This window comes from Ambystoma mexicanum, chromosome 12 (assembly GCF_040938575.1).
Source record: "Ambystoma mexicanum isolate Mex_15411 chromosome 12, UKY_AmexF1_1, whole genome shotgun sequence".
In the NCBI taxonomy this organism is placed as follows: Eukaryota; Metazoa; Chordata; class Amphibia; order Caudata; family Ambystomatidae; genus Ambystoma; species Ambystoma mexicanum.
In genome coordinates this window covers 1,157,892,404-1,157,918,333 of record NC_090936.1, presented here as the reverse complement: position 1 = coordinate 1,157,918,333, position 25,930 = coordinate 1,157,892,404, and the positions used below count along the sequence as shown (strand labels likewise).

The 25,930-nt window shown below is 44.2% G+C and overlaps 1 long non-coding RNA gene across 1 annotated transcript in view; it reads left to right on the top strand.

The window, feature by feature from the left end:
* Window positions 1–25,930, top strand: part of LOC138514325 (uncharacterized) — a 217,915-nt gene that overhangs the window by 120,427 nt on the left and 71,558 nt on the right. The window contains exon 2 of the long non-coding RNA XR_011281912.1: window positions 11,750–11,867. This is a non-coding gene — a long non-coding RNA (uncharacterized lncRNA). The remainder of the gene's footprint in view (window positions 1–11,749; window positions 11,868–25,930) is intronic.

Here is a 25,930-nt window from a genome sequence, read left to right as displayed (position 1 = left end):
AGGTCTGAATATCAGAACAATAAAAGGTTACCTTGCGGCGTTTTCCATCTTCAAGCGCTCAACGGAAGAATGCTCCTACTTCAAAATTCCTTTGATAACACAATTCATAAAAGGTCTCACTAATGTGTTTCCTTCTCACCCATTTCAAATACCGATTTGGGATCTAAATTTGGTATTAAAATGTTTAATGTGTGCCCCTTTTGAGCCCATGCACACGTGTCCATTAAGAATATTAACATGGAAAACAGCATTTTTAGTTGCTCTAACATCAGCAAGAAGAGTGAGCGAATTGCAGGCACTATCTTCTGGGCCACCCTATACTGTGTTCCATAAGGACAGGGTTGTGTTGAGGGTTAAACCATCATTTTTGCCGAAGGTAATATCTGATTTTCATTTAAATCAGAAAATTGATTTACCCTCATTCTATCCTCCACCTCATCCATCTAAGGAGGAAGAAAGACTACACAGAGTGGACCCAAAAAGAGCTTTAAGCTTTTACATCTCTAGGCTTTCTAGACTTAGAGTGGACAACCAGTTGTTTATAGGCTACACTGGAAGAAAGCTGGGTCAATCAGTAACAAAACAAACAATTTCGCACTGGATTGTACTTTGCATTTCAGAATCCTACAGACTAGCACAAAAAGACCCACCTGAAGGGTTAAGAGCTCATTCCACCAGAGGCATTGCCTCTTCCACAGCCCTTCAAAGAGGTGTCCCTATGAGGTCCATTTGCGAAGCAGCAACTTGGTCTTCGCTTCATACCTTCTCAAAATTCTATAACCTGGATGCTTCCCAGTCTAGGGAGCTTACTTTTGGAAAAGCAGTGCTTTACTCTGCCATCTAAGGGCATTTAAAAAAACTATTTAAAAAAAATCTGACCCCTCCTCCAGAGGAACTATGCAAAATACTGCTTTGGGAGCCTATCTAAGATGAGGAATACGTTGGAGGACACAATCCACTCGAAGAACAAGTTACCTCTTACCTGGTAACGTTCTTTCGATTGGATGTTCCTCCAACGTATTCCTCATCGCCCTCCCACCTACCCTTCTGTAGATTTTTTCCGGGTTATTGCCATCTCAAATCTCGCAAGGCTGATACCTGTCTGCCGGCACAATCTACACAGTACAAGATCACAGATATAAAAGAGGGGAAAAACAGAACTGAAGCCAACGGGCGCCGCGCGAGCTACTTACACACCTGATGACATCACCCTCAACGGAGGCCCTCGAGCGACTATCGACTCCACGACATCGACGCACGGCGCCCTCTGCCAAAAAAATTTCCAAAGAGCAGCAAAGCTGGATGTAATACATCTAAAATGAGGAATACGTTGGAGGAACATCCAATAGAAAGAACGTTACCAGGTAAGAAGTAACTTGTTCTTCTCCTTTAACCAAATCACTGTCCTCTTGGTCATACTGCCCCTATCTAATGACAGTCCCCCTCCTCTGGCAGCCATCTTCAGATTTTTACCACACACTTCAGTGCTGGGAATCCTCGAGTTTGCTCTGCGACCTACTTCTACGTGTTTTTGATGGAAAAAGGTTCTATTTTTGTTCCAAAAGAGCCTGTGTGCTCTTTACTTCATCGGCTGACGGCGGGGATCCGTTTTCAGTGAATTTCAGCGCCCTTTTAAGGCGAAGATCGTCCAAGTTTCCAGAAGGCCATTGGGCCCTCCGACCATGGACGGAGGAGAAGAAAGAGGGAACGTCCCTCTTCAAGCCCCGCACCAAGTGTGGGTTATGGAATGCGTTTGTGGAAGAGAAGTACCTACAATGCCTCTACTGCCTGTGCCCGGACCATAAGGAGGTGGAGTGTGAGACATGCCGGGGTTCTCCAAGGAGACAACGAAGGACAGGCACAGTAGACTGGCTGGGTGGCTTAACGCTAAGGTCTCTGTGTAACGCTCACCTGACTCCCACGGAGGCGCTGGCCTGGTTCGCGCTGCTGTGACCTCTTCTAAGGTGATGCGCAGGGTTCGGAAGACGGACTGGACCGGGCCCCCAAATCTGGCTTGTCTGGTTCGCAGAAGTGTCCTTCTGGAGGCGAAAATAGGGGATTAACTGTCTGCGGGGTAATGCAATCGGCCTCCCACTTCCCCCTCTCACCCTCCTCAAAACCCTTCTATGATTCCTCGTAGCGTCTCACCTTAGGGTCTGGAAGGACGAGCTCTCCATCCTGCTTCTGATGCAGGGGCGCATTGGTATCCAGTTACTTCACTGGATTTTCGGATTAGTGAGAACCAAACTTGCTTGGCTTCCAGGTAAGTTTTTTGATAAGAGGTTCCCCTTGTGTCCATGCATTAATGTACTAATGCTAGTGTCTTTTTCCCCATAGGGGCTGGGGTACGGAATGCCGGGGAACAGGCACCGACCCGAGATGAAAAGGGAAATCCTTGTAGAAATCAGGTAAGTCTTTAATGAGCGTTTTTTGGTAATGTCTTTTCATTCGCTCATTAACGCTAATGTCTCTTTTTCCCCTTGGGGGCCGGGGTCCAGAAATGCCAGGATACGGCGCGGACCCGAAATGGAGAGGGAATGAATCAGCAGGTAAGTCTTAACATGGAGATTTAGCTTTCCTTATTCCCTTCTCTCTCTCACCTTTTGTTCTGGTCTTTTTCTTCCTAGGCGCTGGGGCGTGACTGCGAATCCGGATGATCGCTGCTGAACATGGAGGCGCCCTGTAAAGGTGAGTGGAATGCGGCGCTGCAGCGATCGACGCAATGAGCTTTTAAATAAAAGTCTTCCTTTTCAGGATTGTCGGCGAGATGTCGCCGGGATGCGGTTTTAGCAGGTAAGGACTTTTCCTTCTTCTGTTCTCTTCTTCTCTTCCTTTGCAGGTGATTCAGGATGCTGACAGGCGTGGCAGAAGTCAGGATGCAGGAGCAGACACGGTGAGCGTCCAGCTGCTAGATGCAGAACAACGCGAAGCACGTGTGGCTGTTCGGGTGGGGTTTAAATAGCCTTGGAAGAAGTTCCAGGTATGTATCCTTCCTCCAATCAGGTATGTATCCTTCCCCGACCACGCCCGGATGGTAAATTAGTCCCACAGATAAAGTAGTTCCTTTCAGGCCTCAAGGAGGCCGGGATCCTGCAGCATGGTCTGCATCAGGTAAGTGCACCCAAGCACTCCCATAATGAGCCTGGCGCCTATGGCGCCAGGACTGATGTCTTTTATGAGCCTGGCGCCATAGGCGCCAGGACACTGTCCAAAGGGCACCTATATGGGGTTGCTGGGTCCTTCCTTCGGGACTGGATGTCCGCTTTCGGGGACGCAGGGCTTGAACCGGCTCCCCGGGAGCGGGCATCATGACAGCACTCCCCCCCAAGGCCCCTCCCAAGGTTGTTCCCTCCGGGGGTTTTGGTTTGTCTGGGAAGAGTCGGTGGAATTTCCTGACTAATCGAGGTGCATGCACATGGTCGCTGGGTTCCCACGACCTCTCCTGAGGTCCGTACCCCTTCCAATCAATTAGGTAGAACAGTTTTGACCTAAACATTTTTGAGTCTAAAATGTTCTTCACTTCGATTTCGGGCTCCCCATCTATTAGAATAGGTTCTGGAGGTTTGAGTAGTCGAGTTCCGGGTACCACTGGTTTCAGAAGTGACACATGAAAAACAGATTGAATTGGCATACTAGCTGGTAAATCAAGTTTAACAGCCACTGGGTTAATTATTGCCGTAATAGAATAAGGTCCCAGATATTTTGGGTTAAAGGTTCGAGGCCCTTTGAGTGGTAAATGTCTGGTAGCTAACCACACTTGATCCCCAATCTGATACGGAGGTGCTTCACTCCGATGTCAATCAGCATTCTCCTTGTATTTTCTCTTGGCTTGTTGTAAATGTGTAGTTGCCTCTTTAAAGGCTTGGGTAATTGTAGAATGCAGATGTTCTACTGCAGGCATTCCGAGGTTCTGAGGTGAGTCAAGGTTTGAGGTTCGAGGGTGATGCCCAAACAAAGTATAAAAAGGACTGTGGCCAGTTCCAGAGTGTACCGAATTATTATATGCGTATTCGGCTATCCAAAGAATGTCTTTCCAGTTGCTTTCAGATTGCTGTAACATACACTGTAAGTACTGCTCAAGGGTCTGATTTGTCCTCTCGGTCTGACCATCGGTCTGAGGGTGGTGACTGGTCGATAATCTTACGTCGATCTGCGCCATTTGACAACATTTGCGCCAGAAGTGGGAAATGAATTGGCTTCCCCGGTCAGAGATTAGTATAGATGGGAATCCATGTAGCCGAACAATATTTTCGAGGAATTCTTTGGCTAGGACAGAAGCTGAAGGTAAACCTTTCAAAGGAATAAAGTGGGCCATTTTGGAAAACAAATCCACAATTACCAGAATAGTATTGTACCCCGAACAAGGAGGCAGGTCTGTAATAAAATCCATTGATAGGGTGTGCCAGGGTGCTGGCGGTATGTCTAGAGGTTGAAGGAGACCGGCTGGTCTTTTCTTTTGACTTTTATTTTGGGCGCAAACACCACAGGACATCACAAAAGATTTAACATCTTTTCTCCAAGAGGGCCACCAAAATTGTCGTTTCACCTTTTCCTCTGTCTTGGCAATACCGGGGTGTCCCTCTATTAATGTATCATGATAACCGGAAATAACTAGTTCGTGTAATTCCTTATGTGGCAGGAATAAGCGTCCTTGGAAATAAGGTAAACCATTATCTATGGTAAAGTCTGATCCCTTTTGTATCCAATCCTGTAAAGTTGTAGGATCCAGGAGTTGTTTCACTCTGGCTTGAATGTCTTCAAGCGTCTGTAACGAAGTCATGCCTAGAATCCTCTGTTCGGGAATTATTGGTACTGGTTCTGAGTTTGTATCAGATTCTCTCATTCCAATTCGGGATAAGGCGTCTGCTTTGCCATTCTTGCAGCCAGGTCGATAGGTAATCACAAAATCAAATTCAGCGAAAAACAAAGCCCATCGGAGCTGCCGTGATGACTGAGCCTTGGCGGTTTTCAAATACTGTAAATTCCGGTGATCACTGTGATGGTATGTCGAGCGCCAAGCAGATAATGCCGCCAGGCTTTAAAAGCGGACTTAATGGCTAACAGTTCTTTGTCCGTGATTGCATAATTAACCTCGGGTGCCGAGAATTTTCTGGACCAAAATGCTACGGGATGCAGTTGGTTGGTTTCGGGATCTCTTTGGGACAGGACAGCTCCCATGGCTAGGCTGGATGCGTCAGTCTCAACGACATAAGGGAGATCTGGACGCGGGTGTTTCAATATAGGTGCGGAGGTAAACTTAGCTTTTAAATCCTGAAAGGCCTGCTCGGCTTCTTCAGACCATTCAAAACGTTTATTTTTCCTCAAGAGTGCAGTAATGGGTTGTACCACGCTTGAAAATTCCGGGATAAACCTGCGATAGAAATTGGCAAAGCCGAGCATGCTTTGAACCCCTTTTACAGAGCTAGGTGATGGCCATTTGAGATTGGCATCCACTTTTCATGAGTCCATTCGGACTCCTTTGGGTGTCAGGATGAAACCTAGAAACTCGACTTCTGTGGTATGGAAAACACATTTCTCCAATTTAGCAAATAATTTGTGTTGGCGCAGTTTTTCAAGTACTGCCCTGACGTGTTTTCTGTGATCAGATTCCGAAGAGGAGTACACCAGAATGTCATCGATATATACGACAACACAAACATCGATGAGTTCCCGAAGGACATCATTCATGAAGTATTGGAAGGCAGCCGGCGCGTTACACAATCCGAAAGGCATCACCTGGTACTCGAATAATCCGTATTTAGTACGGAAGGCAGTTTTCCATTCGTCGCCTTCTTTAACTCGTACCAGATGATAAGCTCCCCCGGAGATCTAACTTGGTGTATATGCAAGCGTCCTTCACCTGGTCAAGGAGTTCAGGGATCAGAGGCAGAGGATAACGGTTTTTAACCGTTATCTGGTTCAATGCGCGGTAATCGATACAAGTTCTAAGGTCGCCTTCTTTTTTGGGCACGAAGAACAAAGCCGAGGATGCCGGGGACTTTGACGGGCGAATAAAACCATTAGCTAGGTATTGATCCAAATATTGTCTCAAATGCAGATTCTCAGGTTCGGTAAGGGCATAAATCCTGCTACAAGGGGGTTGTGCACCGGGCACCAGATGGATTTGGCAATCGTACGATCTGTGAGGAGGTAACGTGTTGGCCTGTTCCTTTTCGAAGACGTCCTGAAAGTCTTGGTATTCTGGAGGTAGTTGCATGGAGGCTGAGGTTACAGATGCTAGATTAATCTTCAGGTTTTCTGGGTAGCAGGTTTGTGTACAATCCGGGAAGGTTATTCTCTTAGCTCGCCAATCAATTTGAGGATTATGTGTCTCTAACCAAGGGATTCCAGGAATAACCTGAAACTGTGGAGCCTTGATTACATCAAACACAACACCCTCCCGATGGCCGTCGGGACCAATAAGAGTCACCTCAGTAGTGGAATGTGTTACCGGTCCAGAGGCAATTTCAGTTCCATCGACTGTGGTGATGACATCTTTGCTGGTTTTAGGACGGAGAGGGAGGTTAATCCTAGAGACCAATTCACGATCCACATAGTTTCCAATAGCCCCACTATCGATGTATGCCTTTATTGCATGCAACCGCTTAGGCTGTTCTTGATCTACGAGAACCATTGGCACAATGAAATGCGAGGTCTGAGAGTTAGTTTTCAAGCTCGGCAAGCGGACCCCTACACTTGTCGGGCGGAGTCGTTTCCCGAAACAGAGTCTTCATGGTTTTTATCAGCGGCTCCTTCCGACTTTCGGGGCGGTTTTGCCGGGCAATCTCGTAGAAAGTGTCCAGAATTCCCACAATAAAGACATAATTTTAACTGCCGCCTCCTTTCACGTTCCTTTTGAGTTAAGGGTCCTTTAACCCCTCTAATTTGCATAGGCTCAGAGACATCAACTCCCTTGGGATTAGCATGGGTCTTGACCAACACCCGGGTCTCAAACCTGGACCGATCTGCTTTTCTGTTTTAAGCCTGTGATCCAATTGGACCACTAAGTCTATATACTCTGTGCATTCTTGGGGCGGATTTACAACTTGGCCCAAGACATCTTTAAGTTCTCCGCGTAGGCCTCGATAAAACAACGTGACTCTTTTATCCTCTGGCCATCCCGTTTCCACAATTAGTCTATTAAAGGTTGCAATATAGGATAGGAGGTCCTGATTGCCCTGTCGCAGGGATAGAAGTTCGTCATCCAGAGCCTTCCCCTGAGTGTGTCGAGCAAATAACCTTTCCATGCTTGCTTGAAACCTTTGAAAATCACAGAGAATCGGGTCATCTTGAGTAACCAGTGAAACTGACCAATCGGCAGCGCAGCCGCTGAGATATGACAATACAAAAGCTACCTTGGTCTGATCATTAAGGAAGACCCCAGGTCTGCATAGGAAGTGCAAACGACACTGATTCATGAATACAGTGAATCGTTTGGGGTCCCCAGCAAAGCGTTCGGGTGGGGCCAGCGGCATGTTTCCAGGTAGATTAATCTGCACAGGGTTACTGGAAACCACAGGAGCGGGGTTCCCTCTGGAACCGGGTAGAGGAGTTTGCCCAGCTTGACCTTGCAAAAGCTGTCTGGCCAGGTCATCAGTTCTTTCCTTTGATATTATTAATTCCCTCCTGAGGGCATTAGTCTCTTGACGAGCGGCATGTACTTCGGCCCGTAATTCCCCCAGTAATTGGGCCAACTGATCAGTCTCAGAACTTTCCATAGCACCTGTAACGCTCACCTGACTCCCACGGAGGCGCTGGCCTGGTTCGCGCTGCTGTGACCTCTTCTAAGGTGATGCGCAGGGTTCGGAAGACTGACTGGACCGGGCCCCCAAATCTGGCTTGTCTGGCTCGCAGAAGTGTCCTTCTGGAGGCGAAAATAGAGGATTAACTGTCTGCGGGGTAATGCAATCGGCCTCCCACTTCCCCCTCTCACCCTCCTCGAAACCCTTCTGTGATTCCTCGTAGCGTCTCACCTTAGGGTCTGGAAGGACGAGCTCTCCATCCTGCTTCTGATGCAGGGGCGCGTTGGTATCCAGTTACTTCACTGGATTTTCGGATTAGTGAGAACCAAACTTGCTTGGCTTCCAGGTAAGTTTTTTGATAAGAGGTTCCCCTTGTGTCCATGCATTAATGTACTAATGCTAGTGTCTTTTTCCCCATAGGGGCCGGGGTACGGAATGCCGGGGAACAGGCACCGACCCGAGATGAAAAGGGAAATCCTTGTAGAAATCAGGTAAGTCTTTAATGAGCGTTTTTTGGTAATGTCTTTTCATTCGCTCATTAACGCTGATGTCTCTTTTTCCCCTTGGGGGCTGGGGTCCGGAAATGCCAGGATGCGGCGTGAACCCGAAATGGAGAGGGAATGAATCAGCAGGTAAGTCTTAACATGGAGATTTAGCTTTCCTTATTCCCTTCTCTCTCTCACCTTTTGTTCTGGTCTTTTTCTTCCTAGACGCTGGGGCGTGACTGCGAATCCGGATGATCGCTGCTGAACATGGAGGCGCCCTGTAAAGGTGAGTGGAATGCGGCGCTGCAGCGATCGACGCGATGAGCTTTTAAATAAAAGTCTTCCTTTTCAGGATTGTCGGCGAGATGCGGTTTTAGCAGGTAAGGACTTTTCCTTCTTCTGTTCTCTTCTTCTCTTCCTTTGCAGGTGATTCAGAATGCTGGCAGGCGTGGCAGAAGTCAGGATGCAGGAGCAGACACGGTGAGCGTCCAGCTGCTAGATGCAGAACAATGCGAAGCACGTGTGGCTGTTCGGGTGGGGTTTAAATAGCCTTGGAAGAAGTCCCAGGTTTGTATCTTTCCTCCAATCAGGTATGTATCCTTCCCCGACCACGCCCGGATGGTAAATTAGTCCCACAGGTAAAGTAGTTCCTTTCAGGCCTCAAGGAGGCCGGGATCCTGCAGCATGGTCTGCATCAGGTAAGTGCACCCAAGCACTCCCATAATGAGCCTGGCGCCTATGGCGCCAGGACTGATGTCTTTTATGAGCCTGGCGCCATAGGCGCCAGGACACTGTCCAAAGGGCCCCTATATGGGGTTGCTGGGTCCTTCCTTTGGGACTGGATGTCCGCTTTCGGGGACGCAGGGCTTGAACCGGCTCCCCGGGAGTGGGCATCATGACACTCTGCCCCATGCTCTGAGCAGGGTCATGCCTCACCCAGGACCGGCCGGTCCGAGGAGTGGTCTTCTAAATCCTTTGAGGGCGCCTCATTGGAGGGGGCCCAAGACAAGGCCAAGAACCGCAAGTTCGAGTCCACCAGGTCACGGCGAAAGTGGATCCCAAGTTGAATAGGGTGCGATCGACGTCACCCTCCTCCTCCATTGCCAGCCGGCAATCAAGCTCCTCCTCAAAAGGAAATCGTCTACCCTGGCTAAACGGCAGGAGAAATCCAAGAGGCCGAGGCCGGAGGAGAAAAAGAAGGCCCAACTGCCCAAGCAGGACCAATTGGTGCAGACTAAGACTTTGTCGACGGTAGAGATGGTGGCAGCTACTCTTATGATGGCTAAGGGAGCTGACCCTGTGAAGGTAGACCCTGCAGCACAGAAAGTAACCTTGCCCCCTAGGCGCGACACCACTGCAGTGACTTTGGCAAAGCTGCTGGCATGCCAGGCCCTGGTTCAAGCCCCACAGAGGTAGAAAAGGGGGGCCAAGGAGGCCCCGAAACAGCCCTCGCTGGCCGTGGCACAAGCCATGGAGGTCTCGTCAACAGATGACGAGGACCAGGAGTCCTTGCACATGGTCCACAAGGACCTGGATGAGAAGGATGGCGGAGGCGTAAGCGACGATGGAGACAACCGCGCCAGACCTTGTTTTCCGATCCCTCCAGCTAAGCCAAGGGATGTGGATATTCTGTCGACCCTTCACACCTTGGTGCTAAAGATCCTGAAGAGGATGCCACCAGCCCCAGTTCCTGTGGTCCCCCAGTCCCCCAATTCATTGACAAATATCTTCAACCGATCAGTCAACAAACAGCGTCATACCTTAGGGACAGTACTTCTGTTATCTCACTGTTCGAAGGGAAGCCTTTTGACCCTACTACCAGTCGTTTGGTCACGCTTGACATCATAGCACTTTACAAAAATATTCCTCATGATGAGGCCATGGAATCCATACGTGTGAATCTCACACTTTCCACATTGTGCAATAAAGCTCCGGTTGAATTCATCATGGAACTGGTCTCTCTGGCATTGACTAAAAATTACTTCAAATACCAGGACTAGTTCTATGAACAAACCCAAGGTACGGCTATGGGGGCAGCATTTGCCCCAGCCTGGCCATTATCTTTATGGCCGACTTTGAAACTAAATTCATTTTTTCAGACCTAAACCCCTTTCGCCAGCACATTGAGAACTGGAGGTGATATATAGATCATATTATTTTCATCTGGCACGGCAACACTAATGACCTTAATGCCTTTTTGCTATGGTTGAACCAACGTCACCATACTATCAAATTCACACTTTCGGAGAGCAACATGCAAATTCCTTTTCTTGATCTCCTTATCCAGCTTCACAATAACAAACTGGAATGTTCATTAATCACTAAACCTACAGACCTCAATACATTATTGCACTTTGACAGTTATCACCCATGTACACAAAAAAGCAAATCCTTACCACCAAATTCCATCAGTGTGGCTACCCTAAAAAACTGGTTAGAAATTCATATAAACGGGCAAGATTTACCCCTTATGAGATTCTGCTACAACCTAAGGAAGTGGCCGCACACGATAAACTTGTATGCGCTCTTACATATAGCCCACACACTTTCCTAATTAAAAAAAAATATCAAAAAACATTGGTCTGTGGCGCAACTTTCCCAACCGGAAGAACCACTGCCGATATTTGCAATGAAAAGACAGAAGAACTTAAAGGACCAAATGGTGCATGCTTCTATTCAAAACAAATCTTCAAGATCCACTACATCAAGCTGAGATCTACGTCCCCTTTTCCCTGTGGTACCTGTTCAATCTGCAAATTTGCTGTCAAAATAAAAACGTTCTTCCTACATGGTAAAACTTGGGAAATACGTCATCACTCAAATTGTAAGACATCATGGGTGATTTACTATATTGAGTGCCCCTGTGGGCTCAAGTACATAGGTAAAACCTCACGGCCGGTCCACATCCGCATCACGGAGCATCACTCCCGGATCCGCTGTAAAGCCATCAACTCACCCCTGGTGAGCCATTTAATGGAACATGGCCACACAACTGAAGACCTACGTTGGTGGGTGATTGACGTGGTCAAGAATGCTCCCAACCCTCTCCAAACTTTGGCTATTAAGGAGGCAAGTTGGATATTTGAACTGGACACGATTGAACACGGTCTTAATTAAGCATCTCCATCTTGGTGTTAACTATTGGCTAGAATAATTGTCTTTTCTAACCAACCTGACTTTTAGACTTCTATACCCCATATTTGGTCCGGGGCCTTTTCCAATGCATTACAGCATAAGGAGGGTGTGGCACATTTTCAAAAGGACCCCCAATGGAGGTTCCATGCAGTTTTGCTCTTTGTCCCATCCCTCTCTCATAGTTTTATTGTGTTGCAACGAATATACAAAAAGCATGTTTCTGGTTTTCTGACTTTACTCAGGACACTCAAGTAGGATGGAACCAACGCTGTCTTGTTGTGCTTTGGAGCCACCTTGGGACCATTGACATGAGTCCTCGTTGAATAGTGCAATCTATGGAGGCTGAGTGTATTCTGACCCGAGTTCTCTTTCTATGTATCCTAACAGAGCGATAGCCACGCCCCCGTAAGTCCCAACATTCGACTTGGTGCTGAGGCACCATTCAGGACGTGCACGCAGATCGGTATGGATGTATTCCCCATCGAGGTGAAGGACGCAATTGACGGTAAGCGCTGATGTGTTTACTTCCTTATTTCTTACTGCGCCCAGCACCCTCCGCTCTTAACATTGAATCTGTCTGGTCTTCTAGTAATTGCATACATCGTGCTCGTAGACACACTGCACTCTCCCTAAACAACGTTGGACTCTCACGGCGCCTCCCTCTACGCGACCTCACTGCCGGCGGTAGGTTGGTTCATTGTAGTGCATACACATTCTGGACCACTTTAAATTGATGAACAATGATTGTTTGTAACGTTTCCAGGTCATATATTTTGTCATGGATGCGTTTGACACGCTTCAGAGGCGGCTCTCACAAACTTGAGTAAACCGTATTTTGTGATCTGCTCAAGGACTTCAGAATGCCTGTCTAGTAGGCATTTACAGTATTGCTTTAGGTATGGACTTAGTTTCCCTGTAAGTGTTGATGGGAGCCATTTCTCTTAATCACTAAATATGAGTATCTACACTCAGTCACATTGATTTCCACATCTACTCTTATTATTTACTGATTAATTTTTTTATTTTCTATTTTTCATTATTATTTTCTTATTCATTAGTCTTTGCCTCTGCTATTCTTTCATGGGCTTCACATAACTAGGTGGCTCTACTTCTACAGCTACTTCACTTTTGGCAATTGGTAATAGGTGGGAGTTGGCTGGGGTCTGCCTGCCTACCTAAAGGAGTGGGTTCCTGGTGTTTTTTACCATTCGTTGGTGCTCTTAAAAATCACCTTTCTTGCCTAGACTTCTCATTGAACTTTAAAATGTTTTTGAGATATTATAACATGATGGGATGGCATTTACTTGTATTTGTAGGGGCTGAATTTAAGATCGAATTTCCTGAAGAAGGTGGTCTTTATCTGTCTACACACCACCGAAACGCCAACTGCGCCACGTCCTAGGCATCGGTGCACATGCACCCGTGACCACAGGACGCGGCCACTCATGCAGACCACATCTTGGGATAGCGGAAGGCCTAGTACGTCATTTCAGCCTGTTGTACAACCTTTTAGTTTAGTGTTTCATTTAAAGAAATTGTGTACTGTGGCACAACTTTGCCCAAATAAGGCCAAATGCACATTGCCTTAGTTTGTTGCATACATTTTCAGTTATTTTTTCTGTGCATTTACATGAATAAGGTTATCATTTAACCGTTACCTTTGGCATAACAAAGTATGCCCTCGATTTAGTTAGGGCCAGTCAGTTGCAGTTTGCTTTTTTGCTTTACTTTTGGTTCAACTCAGTTTAATTCATGTTATGGATAGATAAAGATTCTTTCAGAACAAGTGTTTTTTTTAAAACTTATTGCTTCTGAAGGTATTTCTTATACATTTGAAGATTTGTCTATATATGTTGATCTATTTGTGTAAAAACATTTTTTCACAAATGAAGTCAATAAGTGGCTATATTCATGTTTACCTTCATAAATAAAAAAAAATATATATATACTTTTTTCAATATACTTTTCAGTGTTTTTTGATATGTGCTAATAACAATAGGCATTTCTGAAGTTTAGCATGACTGGTGGTACAGTGTATATGTCAAATTGAATGATTTATTCTGTTTCATCTACCAGTTGAGTAGCACTGATAGCTACATACATTATTTTCTAATTCTAGCCATACGGGAAGGTTCTGTGTTAAATGTTTGTTACTCCATTGTGTTCCCGAGGCAGTTGGAGATCCTCTCTGTTTATATAGATCCTCGCCAAGGCCAGGGCATCGTCGACTTTGAAGTGCTGCTGTCACAAGTGTAAGCGTTTTGCTACCCCGCTGAGGATCACAACACCGCAAATTCTTCCATGTTTGCACACTTTGGCCAAGAGAGAAAAGGGAGCAGAACAAGACACTTACCTGATTTTGCATCTCAGTATTCCTGGAGTCTCTGTTACTGTCGAGCTGCAAGGGAGAGGACACCAGGTTAGCTGCGCAGACCACGCAAGCTACATCGCTATTCAGCACAATGCTAATACTTACCAGAAGCCTGCTCAGTCCAGCGGTCCATCGGAGCACCATCACGCGATCGCCGCTACTCATCCGGAGACATCAATTCTTCGCGGACCCGCAATACATCTTCACACAAACTCTGTTCTGGAGATTCCACACCTGCAGAATGCAAAGAACAGCAGGTTAGTTGTGCAGAGAACAAAACCACGGGGAAAGACTTTCGCATAGTGCTGGCGCAAAACGTACCTTTGGAAGCCAGCTACCATTCCTGAAAAGGACCTCGCTCCATATTAGGCACAAGGGGAAACCTGTAAAGAAGGGGCACAGGAGTGGACTTTACAACTTGAACTCTTAAGCAATCCATACCGTTGGAAAAATACTTACCTATTGAGTCACGGTTGTTTGGAACTCTGCAGGATCAGTGAAGTAACTAGATCCTAGAACTACTAGGCACCCCTCCATAGAGACGCAGGACAGAGAGCCCGCCATTCACAATACAAAGGTGAGACATAGCAGAGGGGTGCAAGAGGAGATCACAGGAAGCGGGAGTTGCCCTTGTCCTTATGGTTGGGTAACATTTGATTTAACATTTTTAGGCAAACCTGCTTTCGTGATGAAGTCAGAGGGGGGCACAAGGAACCACTCATCACAAGAACGTCCAGCTCCGTTTGGTGCCCCCGTGGAAATCCGGGGAGCGTAACATGTATCCAATTAGTCTCCCTCAGCCGGGCAGGACCAATTGCAGTTCACTCTACATTTATCAAAGACATCTGATGCATCCTGCTGCAGGACCACTTCGATATAAAGTTCCTTTTTACGATATAGTTACCATTCAATTGGATATCTAACAGAGTCCTTCAAATGAGCGCCCACATGGTGCCGGACAACTTTGTACAAGGTATCTTATTTTTCCTTTCAAGGTACATTCATTTTCCTCTTGTTCACGCCTCTGAACACATGCCCTTCAAACACTGTCCTTTGTGGATTTCTTCATACAATGTTGCTGCTTGCAACCTTGGTGCAAACACAAGCTGATTTCGTATCGGTTTCTCCGACTCACCGGCAGTGCTGCTTTTACTGGTGTGGTTATCTTGCCAGAGCCAAGGACAGTACCACAGCGGCAATCGCTCCTCCCACCTGGGTTTTCAACATAGGAGTGCCCCGGGTCACTGTGATGTACAGTGTAGCAAGGATCAGCATCAGTTCCCAGTCTTAGCCTTCTCACTCTCCAAGGCTTGTGAAAGTAACGGTTTCTAGAGGTCAAGGATATTTCCCTCTGTATTGAGGGTCCCAAAACCCCATCTGCTGGGCCTTAGCATATCATGGGGCAAAAAGGAGACTCTGGAACAAATAGGACACTCAGGCTTGGTTCAAGAAGACATCAGGCTTTATTTCTCCAGCAGATAGGTACACATCATACATCTTGGACATCTCAGGAACTCTGCTCAAATTGCTAAGTTTTACCCAGCCTTATATGTAATTCTTGTTTGGCTCAGTTCCTTATGTGTGATGCAGAACACTTTCATTGGTTCAGGCACTCCAAGACAAGCCCCTTCCCTCTCTAGGGATGGCTGACCAGGCTGCCAATTCACAAAAGGCTCCCATGTCATAACTATATCTGTTACTGATTAGGTTTGTGTGTGCTGTACATGACCTTTAAAAGGGAACATTACTGACGTTCGTCCTAGGACAATTTTAGTAACTGCATCATGGTTTCCCGTCCCAGAGGTCCAAACATGGGCATCAGCTGTATCCTCTCTGCTAATAGAACCAGCTGGATGTGTCATCCACATTCCTCCCTTGACTGTTACCTCGCCCCCACACAGTACACTGTCAAGATTAGAGATAAGAAGCCCAGATATCATGTTCTTGGCCACTGAACCCTTACTGAACTATCATGAGGTAATTAATTTATCCTTTCAGCATGGTTTCACAGAAATTCACTATTTAAATGCACAGCATCCATTTTAGATGGCTGCCCACATTACAAAATGTCTGACCTATCACAAAATAGTGGATTACCCTATTTCTATTCATATCTTGACACCTGGTTAGTTTCAAATCTAGTTTTTTAGTGCAATATACTTATAATGTTCTACTTAACAATCCTACCATTATTTAAAACATTCTGACCTTATAAACATAAATTGGTTTTTACATCGCTTTGCTGTGAAGTACAATAATTCTAGTTTTCTGCACATTTGAAGGCATAGCTCACCACACTAAGTTATCTACACTTGTTTTAAGGGTGAGGGGTCTATCTCCTCTACAATCAGTTTGAGGGAGGGGGTAGTCATTACTATACATTCCCCCATTTTGTATAGTATTTAGTCGTCTACTCAATACCTATAACCACACCCATGTCCACCCTCCTCAATTCTCATGTACCTACATATTTCTGACATAATCACTCTTTTTTACAGGTAATTTTACTTTAATCTAAGAGATATCCTAACACATTTCCACAACGTCAGTACTAACACATTATACTCTCCTAGTCTAAAACATGTATGTGTCCCTAACACTACTTTTATTTACTTTTATTTGAGCCCTACCTCTATTCCCCAATTTCACTTTAAACTAACTATATGCCTCAGACAATTTTATAGCCACTATGCCTTTTTTGAGAGACAGTCACTACTTGATGTAACCCAACAGCCCATCATCTGCATACAATTTATCCATATCGTGGCTCATCGTCCACATCTTTTTTGCTACTCCCATCCCACAACATCTTTTTCCTTGCTCCCATTGTCTTGTTCAGGTATCTCTTAAAATACACAAGTTATTTTTTTATTTTCTTGCTGCTGGTAAATCTTCCACTTGACTCATCTTGGTTGGCATCCGTGGACCGTCTGTGTCCTGTTGACTTTGTCCTCCTTTTGAGCTGCCTTGCAGCATGTCCTCGGGCCATTTACTTTCATAGGCCGGTACGTTGTATTTTAGTGTCTCCTTTTTACATAGAGCACTCTAAAAACCTTGGTTGCATATTCTGGCAACATTGACCTGCCTTCTAAACAAACTATACATGCATATTTTCTGAACATCCCTACCTCCTAAAATACCTATGTTTTAACACAAACTATAACCAACATATTTTGGTTTTGGTATGTCAAAGCTATTGATTGATTGATTATTTTCAATTTTTTATACATATTCTACTGTATGGTCAGCCTGCTGGAACCTGATATGTTTTCAATAAACATATATTTTTTCTTTGTTAATCTCCTAATTTTTCTCTGCCCTTATGATATTTGGGCTTTCTCGTCAACAATATTTCTCCTTTCAAGGGACACATTTTTCTCCTAAGGTTGACATGTTCAAACCAGGGAGACAAAAATTACAAGCAACAAATGAACACATTGAAAAAGACATTTAAAAGAAGGGCGTCTTCTTTTCCACTTTTCTAGGGGCATCCTTAGCAGATTAGGACAGCTCTCTCAGGGATCCATGTTGTTTGTATAAAATCAAAATAGAGACAAAAGTAATTCGGGGCCTTGCAAGGGGGGCACGTTTTATTCCTAACTTAAACCCCTCCTACTTGCTGCTAACAAAACATGTTTTCTAGTTTCACTTCTATGTTTTTTTCAGCCCATTTTACTCACAGGCCCCAACTACTTCTCAACAACCCTATATAATACTCGATGTTTGGGCTTTGTTCTCTGCTTTGCTGCATGTGCTTGCCACTCAGCTGTAAACTATTCATTCAGGTTAGCAGAACGTGCTTCATGTCTTTGCTGAACGTGCTTCTACAGCTTTGCTGAATGTGTTTGCTGCTCAGCTGTAAATGCTTCATGCCTTTGTTCCTCCATTTTTCTGTGCCTATTCTAAAAAATGTTATACCATCGCCAAATCAAGCACCTTTGGCATCATAAACACAAAAATAATGTCCAACCTTCAATTTGATTTCTATGTTCTGCGTTTGTCTGAAGCGGCCATACTTTCATCTATTTTCTACTCTCTTCACACCTCATTGCATCTATCTTGGGAAAATGGCTACACACTTGAAGACACTGTGTCTCTTTCTACCTCTTTTTCTGTTACTCACCTGGATCCTCTTACTCTTTAGTAATCATCAACTGTGTGTTCGTACCCTTTTAGTGTGAACTAGTACTTACCTCTTTTTTTTGTTCTCCCTATTTAAGGCCATGCAGACCTTTCTCTTGTTTTCATGCAAGATCCATGACTTTCATCTGTAACATAAACCAACATCGTTACAGGCAATTGTAATTTACTTACCTCGGTATTTCTTCTTAAATTGCCCTAGTACACAATATTCTTTGTCTGGTTTACCCAATTTTGGTCAAACATACCCCTTTTCTGGTGTTCCATATTTCCTGACTTTTTTTAGTGCTCTGCGCCATTTTTCAATGTCGGCTAGGAGTCCTCATTGCTGCTGTTTTTTGTAAAATGTTGGTATTTGCTTATTTTATAGTCCCTATTTAATTCTCTATCCATTTACTCATGCATCCAATAATTTCTTCATTATTCTCTTTAATTTATTTTTTAATTATTTAAATGTTTATTTAAATAATTTTCTTTTTTCATCCAAATGCCGTAAATTTTTTAAACTAAGCTCCTTACTTTTATACTGTTTAGAATAGATTATTTATTTTTATCTTCTCCTAATTCATTTTTCTGGACCTATGCCAAAAAGGCCCAAAGTCTACCCAACGTTTTCGACACTTTTACCAATCTTTTTTCATTTATGCTGGGTGTTTGTTATATTATTGTCATATATACTACAATGTTTCCTTTCCTTTTAATGTGTGATGTTTCCTACAGAAAGCACCATTTCATACTCCACTAAGCACTATCTTGGTATACTGTCATCTGTGACGCTACTTAACCTAAATGTTTTTATCTGAACCATTACCGTCTTTCATGATCCCATTTTTTATTCTTCACTCTTTAATCATTTGCCATATTTCCTTACTTTATGGCTGTCTCTAATTTCATGGAGGTCATCTGTCCCCCCTCTTTGCTCATAAATATTCATAGTCTGAAACTGGATTCATCATATACTCCCATCACTTTTCCACTAGGTCACACAATTATCCATAATACTGCGCTTTTGTCGCAACAATAAAACCTTTTGATCTCTTAATAGAAATATCTTGTTGGGCCTTTTTTCCCTACACATACCACTATGGATGCACCCATGCTCAAATGGTGCGCTTCTCAGAGCAAAACAAAACACGCTTTTCTTTGATTACCTAAACAACATCATCATGCTTAGACTTTGTCATCCAATCCTTTCCTTAATCACTGGCAGGTGCCTGTTCCAAATACACCAAAGCTAGTCATAACACACTCTCCTCCAACCCTGCTAATATTTCTTTAAACAACACTACATTTACAATTTTCAAAAAGCCATCCTCAGCCTTTTAATATTCATTTACCACGCAAGACGGTAGGCATATAATTTGTCAATACCTCAAACACCTCCATTAATCGTACGATTTACCCCAGCGGCACCTGTATCTCTAAGTTTATTTCCCTGATTGATTCTTAAAGAACCGTTAGGGAAGATAATCTGTCCAGTTGTCCTTATTTCTTCCTTTACCTTGAGGGTTCATCATAAAATTCCTCAAAATACAAACAACCATGAGCGTGCTCAGTTTCTGCCAGTGATTTCCGCTGCACCCCTGGCAGAATTCTCTTATTTATGTCTGACTATTTGATCATCTGTTTTAACACAATCTCCTCATAGGCAGTAGCCCTTGGAGATACCAACATACCCTCAGATTTTCCTAAATAGGAAAACCCCTATATATTCAATACATTATGTCACAAAATCATTTCAGCGTCTCTATGCTCCTGGGCTATATGAGCGCTTTAAAAATGCAAAATATATAAAATAACCAAATCTTATCACTGTGCTGTCAGCTCTCATAATGGCATACTCAACGGCTGTCATCTCTAATCATAAGGGGAGTGACCCTTTATTACTGGGTCCAACGATCCCCCTGTAGTGCACATTCATTATCCCAGTTCCATTGCATATGGCAAAAAGAATATTTCCTCAGTATAGTTTGAGCATCTTTGAACTGGAGTCTATTCTGTGCTCCTTCTCTCATTTATCAAAGCCCTTCCTTGATTTGTCAGCTGCACACTAGGGGGCATACTGTCTCCCTTCTCAAGAATTCTCCATTTGTTATGGCTCCTTGGCTATTACACATGCGTGCAAGGTGCTTTGATATATCTTACGTATAATACATAAGAGTTCTCCTAAGCTGCCCATCCTGCATATTTTGATTGTTGTTCTGCATATTATGAAATCTACCCTAATTACTCTGAGAATTTCCCTAACAATTTTGGATGCCTCTATCCTAGAAGCCTCCCCCACTTTATAGTACTGATCCATTATTACCTTGATCAAGCTGCCTTTGGTTCTTTATCTGCGGCATGCTTGCTCATTTACTTTGAATTCGTTTTGCTTCTACTACAGTTCAAGATTGTTTATTGAACTTTCAAATGGGTGTGACAAAGGCCTATCTAAACCTAAATCTAAGATGGGAGCAAGCTAGGACCATCAAATATTAAGGAATGCAGTCCTAGTGGAGTCTTGTCAAAATAAAAGGGCTTATACTAAAAAACCTATTGCCAATCCTTGCCGCTAATTTACAAATAGTGTGGGGTAATATTCAGAAAGAAGTGCTCACAAAATGATAAGTCAGGATGTTCGGGCTGTTGGCCTCCCTTCGACTTCATGGGGTCATCTTCGACTCCACGATTTCCTTTTCAGCCCACATCTCTGATGTCTCTAAAAAGTCCAACTTCCGACTGCACCTCCTCAGAGGTATTCTACATTTCCTCTCCTTCCCCAAGAAGCTCACTGTCTCTCGAGCCCTGGTTTTCTCTAGACTGGATTACTGCAACAGCCTCTTTCTAAATCTACCTGCTTCTACTCCCCGCTATTTTCAACTCATCCAGAACAGGACTGCAAGATTTGTCCTGGGCCTCAAGCCCTGGGATCATATCTCTCCAGTCCTGAAATCTCTTCATTGGCTCCCAGTGGCTGTAAGGATTAAATTCAAGAACCCTTTGCATTGTCCACAAGGCTTTCTGGGGCCTGGGTCCAAAATACCTTCAACTCTCCCTCCATGAAATACCTTCCCTCTCTAGCTCTTTGCTCCTCCACCTCCGACTCCTTCAGGGTCCGTCGTTTCTCTAAGAAATGAGCCGGGGTAGATCTCCGTCTTTGGCTGGGACCTTACTCTGGAGCAGCCTCTGTCACCTGAAACTTGAGGAGAACCACCCCTGGTTCCGGAAGAACCTCAAAACCTTCCTCTTTGCTTCTGCCTTCGCTCCTCCTCTCCCCTGCTGATCTGTTCTGCTCCAGCATCGTGCACCTAGATACCCTCTGATTTCGGGCCCAGGTACTTGCTCACCCTGCCACGCAGCCGCACTGCCTCCTGGCAACCCTTGCACTTGGGTCTGTATCTGTAACCCCACAGTCCCCCCTTTTTCTGCACTTATCGGAAACCCCCTGTCTGTGCCTTAAACCTAGCACTTGCCACTTGCTGGCTGCACTACCACTGTTGCTTTTATTCCTTTGCTGAGCACTTTCCACTTTTTCTCCTACCCCCCCTGCACTTTCCCCTGTCCTCTCCCCTGCACTTGTGCGTTCTCAATATCACTGGGCCTAGTAAGATTGTTGTTTTTGATCTCCCTTGTTTCCCCTCCCTTATCTCATCGCGCTCCAGCCTTGACCCCAGGGGGCTGTCCGGTGAGAACTCCATGGACCCAGGAAAAGAAGGAAGAAAGGGGTTGCCACTCCCTAATTAAACCCCTCCCAGGCCTGCTATTCCCCACCAAAGAGTCATGGAAGAACATGGAAGAACATGGGGAGGGGAGTGACATGTGGTGTGCGTTCAAAAGCCCCAGACTGAAGTTCCCTTTCACCTGAAAAACAGGGTTTTTCAACACTAATACTAAAAACAGCTTTGCATGTGTGGATGCAAGGGAAAACTGAAGGTCCCTTTCACATGAAAAGCAGGATTTTTCAACACTGACACAAAAATGGCTTTGCATGTTTTATTGCAAATGAAAACAGAAGGGTTATGTGAAAAAGGTCTACCTGTAACTACCCAAGGAAAAGCAGCATTTCACTTCACAAAGCAAGAAGAAAAATTAATGGTACCTTTTACATGGAAAACAGGATTTTTAAAGACTAACACAAAAACGGCTTTGCACGTGTGTGTTCAAGTAAAAGCAGTTTAAATGTGAAAAATGTACCACTGCTCACTGAAAAATGTCAGGGTAGAGACATGATGGTGCGGGGTGACAAAAAGTAATGTATATCATGTTTTGGAAGTAAAATACCATCAGACATTTGAAAATAAAAACCCACTTTGTTTACATGAAACCTTCTGTAGGCCAGAGGCAAACTCTTTTGCTGGCTATAACAAAGAACTTTAACACTGGAAGACTGGCATCCTAGTGTTTACAACTGCAATAAAATGTGGCTTCCTGAAAGGTGTTGTACCCGAAGGCTGGGCTCTCTGGAGCATGACCAGAATGTAGACAGTAGGTGTGAAAAGGGCGGCTGAAACTCCAACTTCAAACAGGCAACCAACTTCAAAGAGCAAGCTGCAAACACGAAGAGAACAATAAAAACTCTAGTTACAGGCTGACCCAATGAGACCATATGGCCTAGTGGCAGGAGGATTGCCATTTGTCCCACATGAAGATGTAGAATTAATGTAAAAGTAATGTAAAAGTACTATTATAAGTTAGGCCTTTTTCCCCACCAACCATAAGGTGGATTTTCTTCATTTAGGTACTATTTTTTAGGTAATTTCCAGGCGATTTTGCAGAAATAAAATTAATCTACCTGCGACTCAGGGAACTGTAATGGCCATCTAAGATGTGTTTCTTGCTGATCTGAAAATGTTCCAAATGTGAGAGTTGGTGAATGGGTGGAGTGTAAAATTAGGAATATGGGTAATAAATGACATCTTTTTATGCTTTTTACGGAAACAACAGAAAATTGCCACATGGCAGTCCAACATGGTGCAGAACTGGCTGTCATTTTATTATATTCCCCATGATTAACTGAACCAGAAAATGTGTATATCATGGCAGTTGTTAGTAAAATTATGAGGTTTTGCCACATGACTTGTTTTTGCCAATAATTTGACATGAGAACAAATGTGGCTTGTAAATTAAGCTGCCATATGTCTGCTCCATAGAGAGGAGCTGGAGTGGGTAGGAGAGAGAAGGGTAACTGTCCAATCCTAATTGTGAGAACTCTGGCAGAGTACTTTCCCAAGATTGAAAAATTGGTGTCGTCATCGCTGCTATATAAGGGGCACTTCACTATGAGGAAGGGACAGAGTTGCTGAAATTTACCATGCAAAAAGTGCTGCTGCAACTTACAATCAAACAGCTGCAAGAAAACACCAGAGGAGATTGCTGAGAGTGCATCTTGATGGAGCTGACTATTGCTAGGAATGCTTAAACACTGACTGGGTCCTATGGTGGAGATCCGGAGGTCATCCTTGAGAGTGGAGTGACCAGGCCCCTGCCCTATATTTCCAGAGGGTGACATACAGCTGACTGTCCTGAACTTTAAACAGAGGCTTTCTATGTAAGTAGACTTGAGCCCTGGGAAACCAAAAGGTGAGAGGATCTGCTGGCCTTAAATATTTTCCCTTTATAGTGGCTGGGGACCGGGGTCGGGGTGGGGGGCAAAACTGTGTAGATCCTTAGCCTATTTAACAAAAAATATCAATTGAATTAATTCCCTTTGGCAGAACACTACAGAGTGTTTTTTGTTAAAATTCAAAATTAACAAAGCTCCCTTCCCAGTATGCGCTGAAAACTATAGCCTATAATTTAATTGGGTAATCCTTTTTGTCTTGTTGACCCCAACTGTTTTAAGGAAGAGGGGTACCTTTGTTCTTAAATCAGTCCAATCTTTTTGTCCAACTTTCCCTTAACAGGCATTTCAGTGGAGGGCGGTCTGAAATCCACAATTCCCCAAATCATTCCAATTTTTCTGTCCGACTTCCCCAATACAGACCAAAGTAGGGAACAGCCTGAAAAACAAACCACTAAATAACCCTGTGTGTATTTTAAGCCAAAAGTATAGATGAAATCATAATTGCCTTATGTATTTGTACCAATCTAGAAACTTTTTAAGCACTCAGGAAAATGGAAATTGCGCAGCACTACATCTATAAATGTGTTCACTGACCAGCGTTAATTATTTCTTATAGTGAAACTTTAAGAAAGGAAAGAATTGTGATTTGTGTTATTTTCAACTCACTTGTGTGATTTATTTATGTTGAGAGACGTTTAGTGTGTTGTGCCACAGATAACATGGTGTTTGACATTTTGTCATGCAAATTTCTATTACTTTTAATTTAAATAAATACAAATATATTTCCTGTACACCAGCTTGGTTCTTGGCTCATTGTTAGCTCAGGGGGGTGGGAGAGATGCAAGGGCCATACTATATGTCTGAATTAGGGCTGAATGAAGGAATCCTTCAAACAGTTTGTTGCGTAACACCTTGAGTGGGGAGGGAAGGAACTCCCTGTGTTGAGGGTGGCTTCTTAATAAACCATTACAAGCCACACCGGTTTCACCAATTTGGTCTGTATGTTTGGGCTGCTTCTCTAGGCATACTGTTTTCCAATTTTCCTAATTGGAATCCGGTTTCATGGTTCTCCCTAATATGGTCCCCATTTATAAGAAGCACAATCTAAGAAGTATGTACAGTTGTTTGGTTCAATGACAGCCCTAGAAGACATAATTGAAAGGTCATGTTAGGCCTCCACTGTGAAATACATTGGTCTGATGGAAAAGGGCTCACTGGGAACATTACATTGCCAGCCCCAAAACCTTAACAAAGCAAAAGGGCCTAGTGAATGTTAAATGTGTGACTTGCAGAAAGTCACACAGTGAACATTGTAACATGGAAATTGCACATCGGATTACAAAAGGAAGGGCTGCATGTCAGTTCCAAATGCCATATGAAAAATACTGAAGGTGTAAATCAAGAGAAATACACTTATTCAGAAGTGCATTGAATAATGATAGCAAGATTCAAGTTATTTAAAGGGAATCAAAAGCTTCACAGGGAACAAATCAATGTAACCAAGTGAAAAGGCTGTTTTGTTTGTAAACGCAACATGTACATCTCGTATGAGCCCATGAAAGACAGGGCCAGGTGGGTTGCTGGGCAGAATTTACAAGTGACATTTCCCATTGCCAGGTCTGCTTGGCTCCTTATGTGAGACCTCTGCTCAAGCATAGCAGGTATTTACTACAGGCTGATGGACCACAGAGCCAGCCTGGGTGGGTGCAGTGCTCACAAATACAGAGTATTGGATCGGAATTGTGGTGGACTTCAGATAGTACAGACAAATGGCAAATGCTAGCACCCATCAGGGCCCATCTGGTGAGGTATCATCTCTGCAGTATACATTAGCTCAGATTTTGACTGTACAAGAGTGATTGATCAATTTATTGCAGGCTAAATCAACATGGAGCCTGGAAAGTGGAGCAGATGCTCTGGGTCACATGGTTTCAAGGAAATGGAATAAATGACACTTCATACTGTATATGTTAATTATGAAACACTTTAAGAGTAATACTTACATGGTTGTGATATATGTCATTTTGAAGCTAATTTCCAGCCGATGATGTGTTGGGACGGAGATAGGGTCTTCCCATCCCTCTAAGTGATTCTGAATGAGAAACAGACTGTAAACCTCACACCAAGGGTGCAGGAGTTAGGGGGATGTACACACAAGAACTGTATGATTGCGTAGTGCATGCATTAGGAGCTATTTAGTAGAGGGGAGTGTAAACGCCATCTTGGTTATTGGCAGCTATTTTTGTAAGTAGGCCCAAGCACAGCGAAAGGTACCAAATGTGTCAGTAATAGACATGCATGGCCCACATAGACATAACCCCCACCACGAATAAGCTTCAGCGAGTTACAAGCCTGCCATTGTTTCAGAGGCTGTAGGCCTTCATGCCCCAGAAAGAATGTGCTCTGCAAGGACACAAGAAGGGGGCAGAGCACATCCTGGCAGTTACCATTCCACGATACAGATAACATGACTCCCTCAGCGCCAACACCGCACACGTTAGAGTAACAGCCC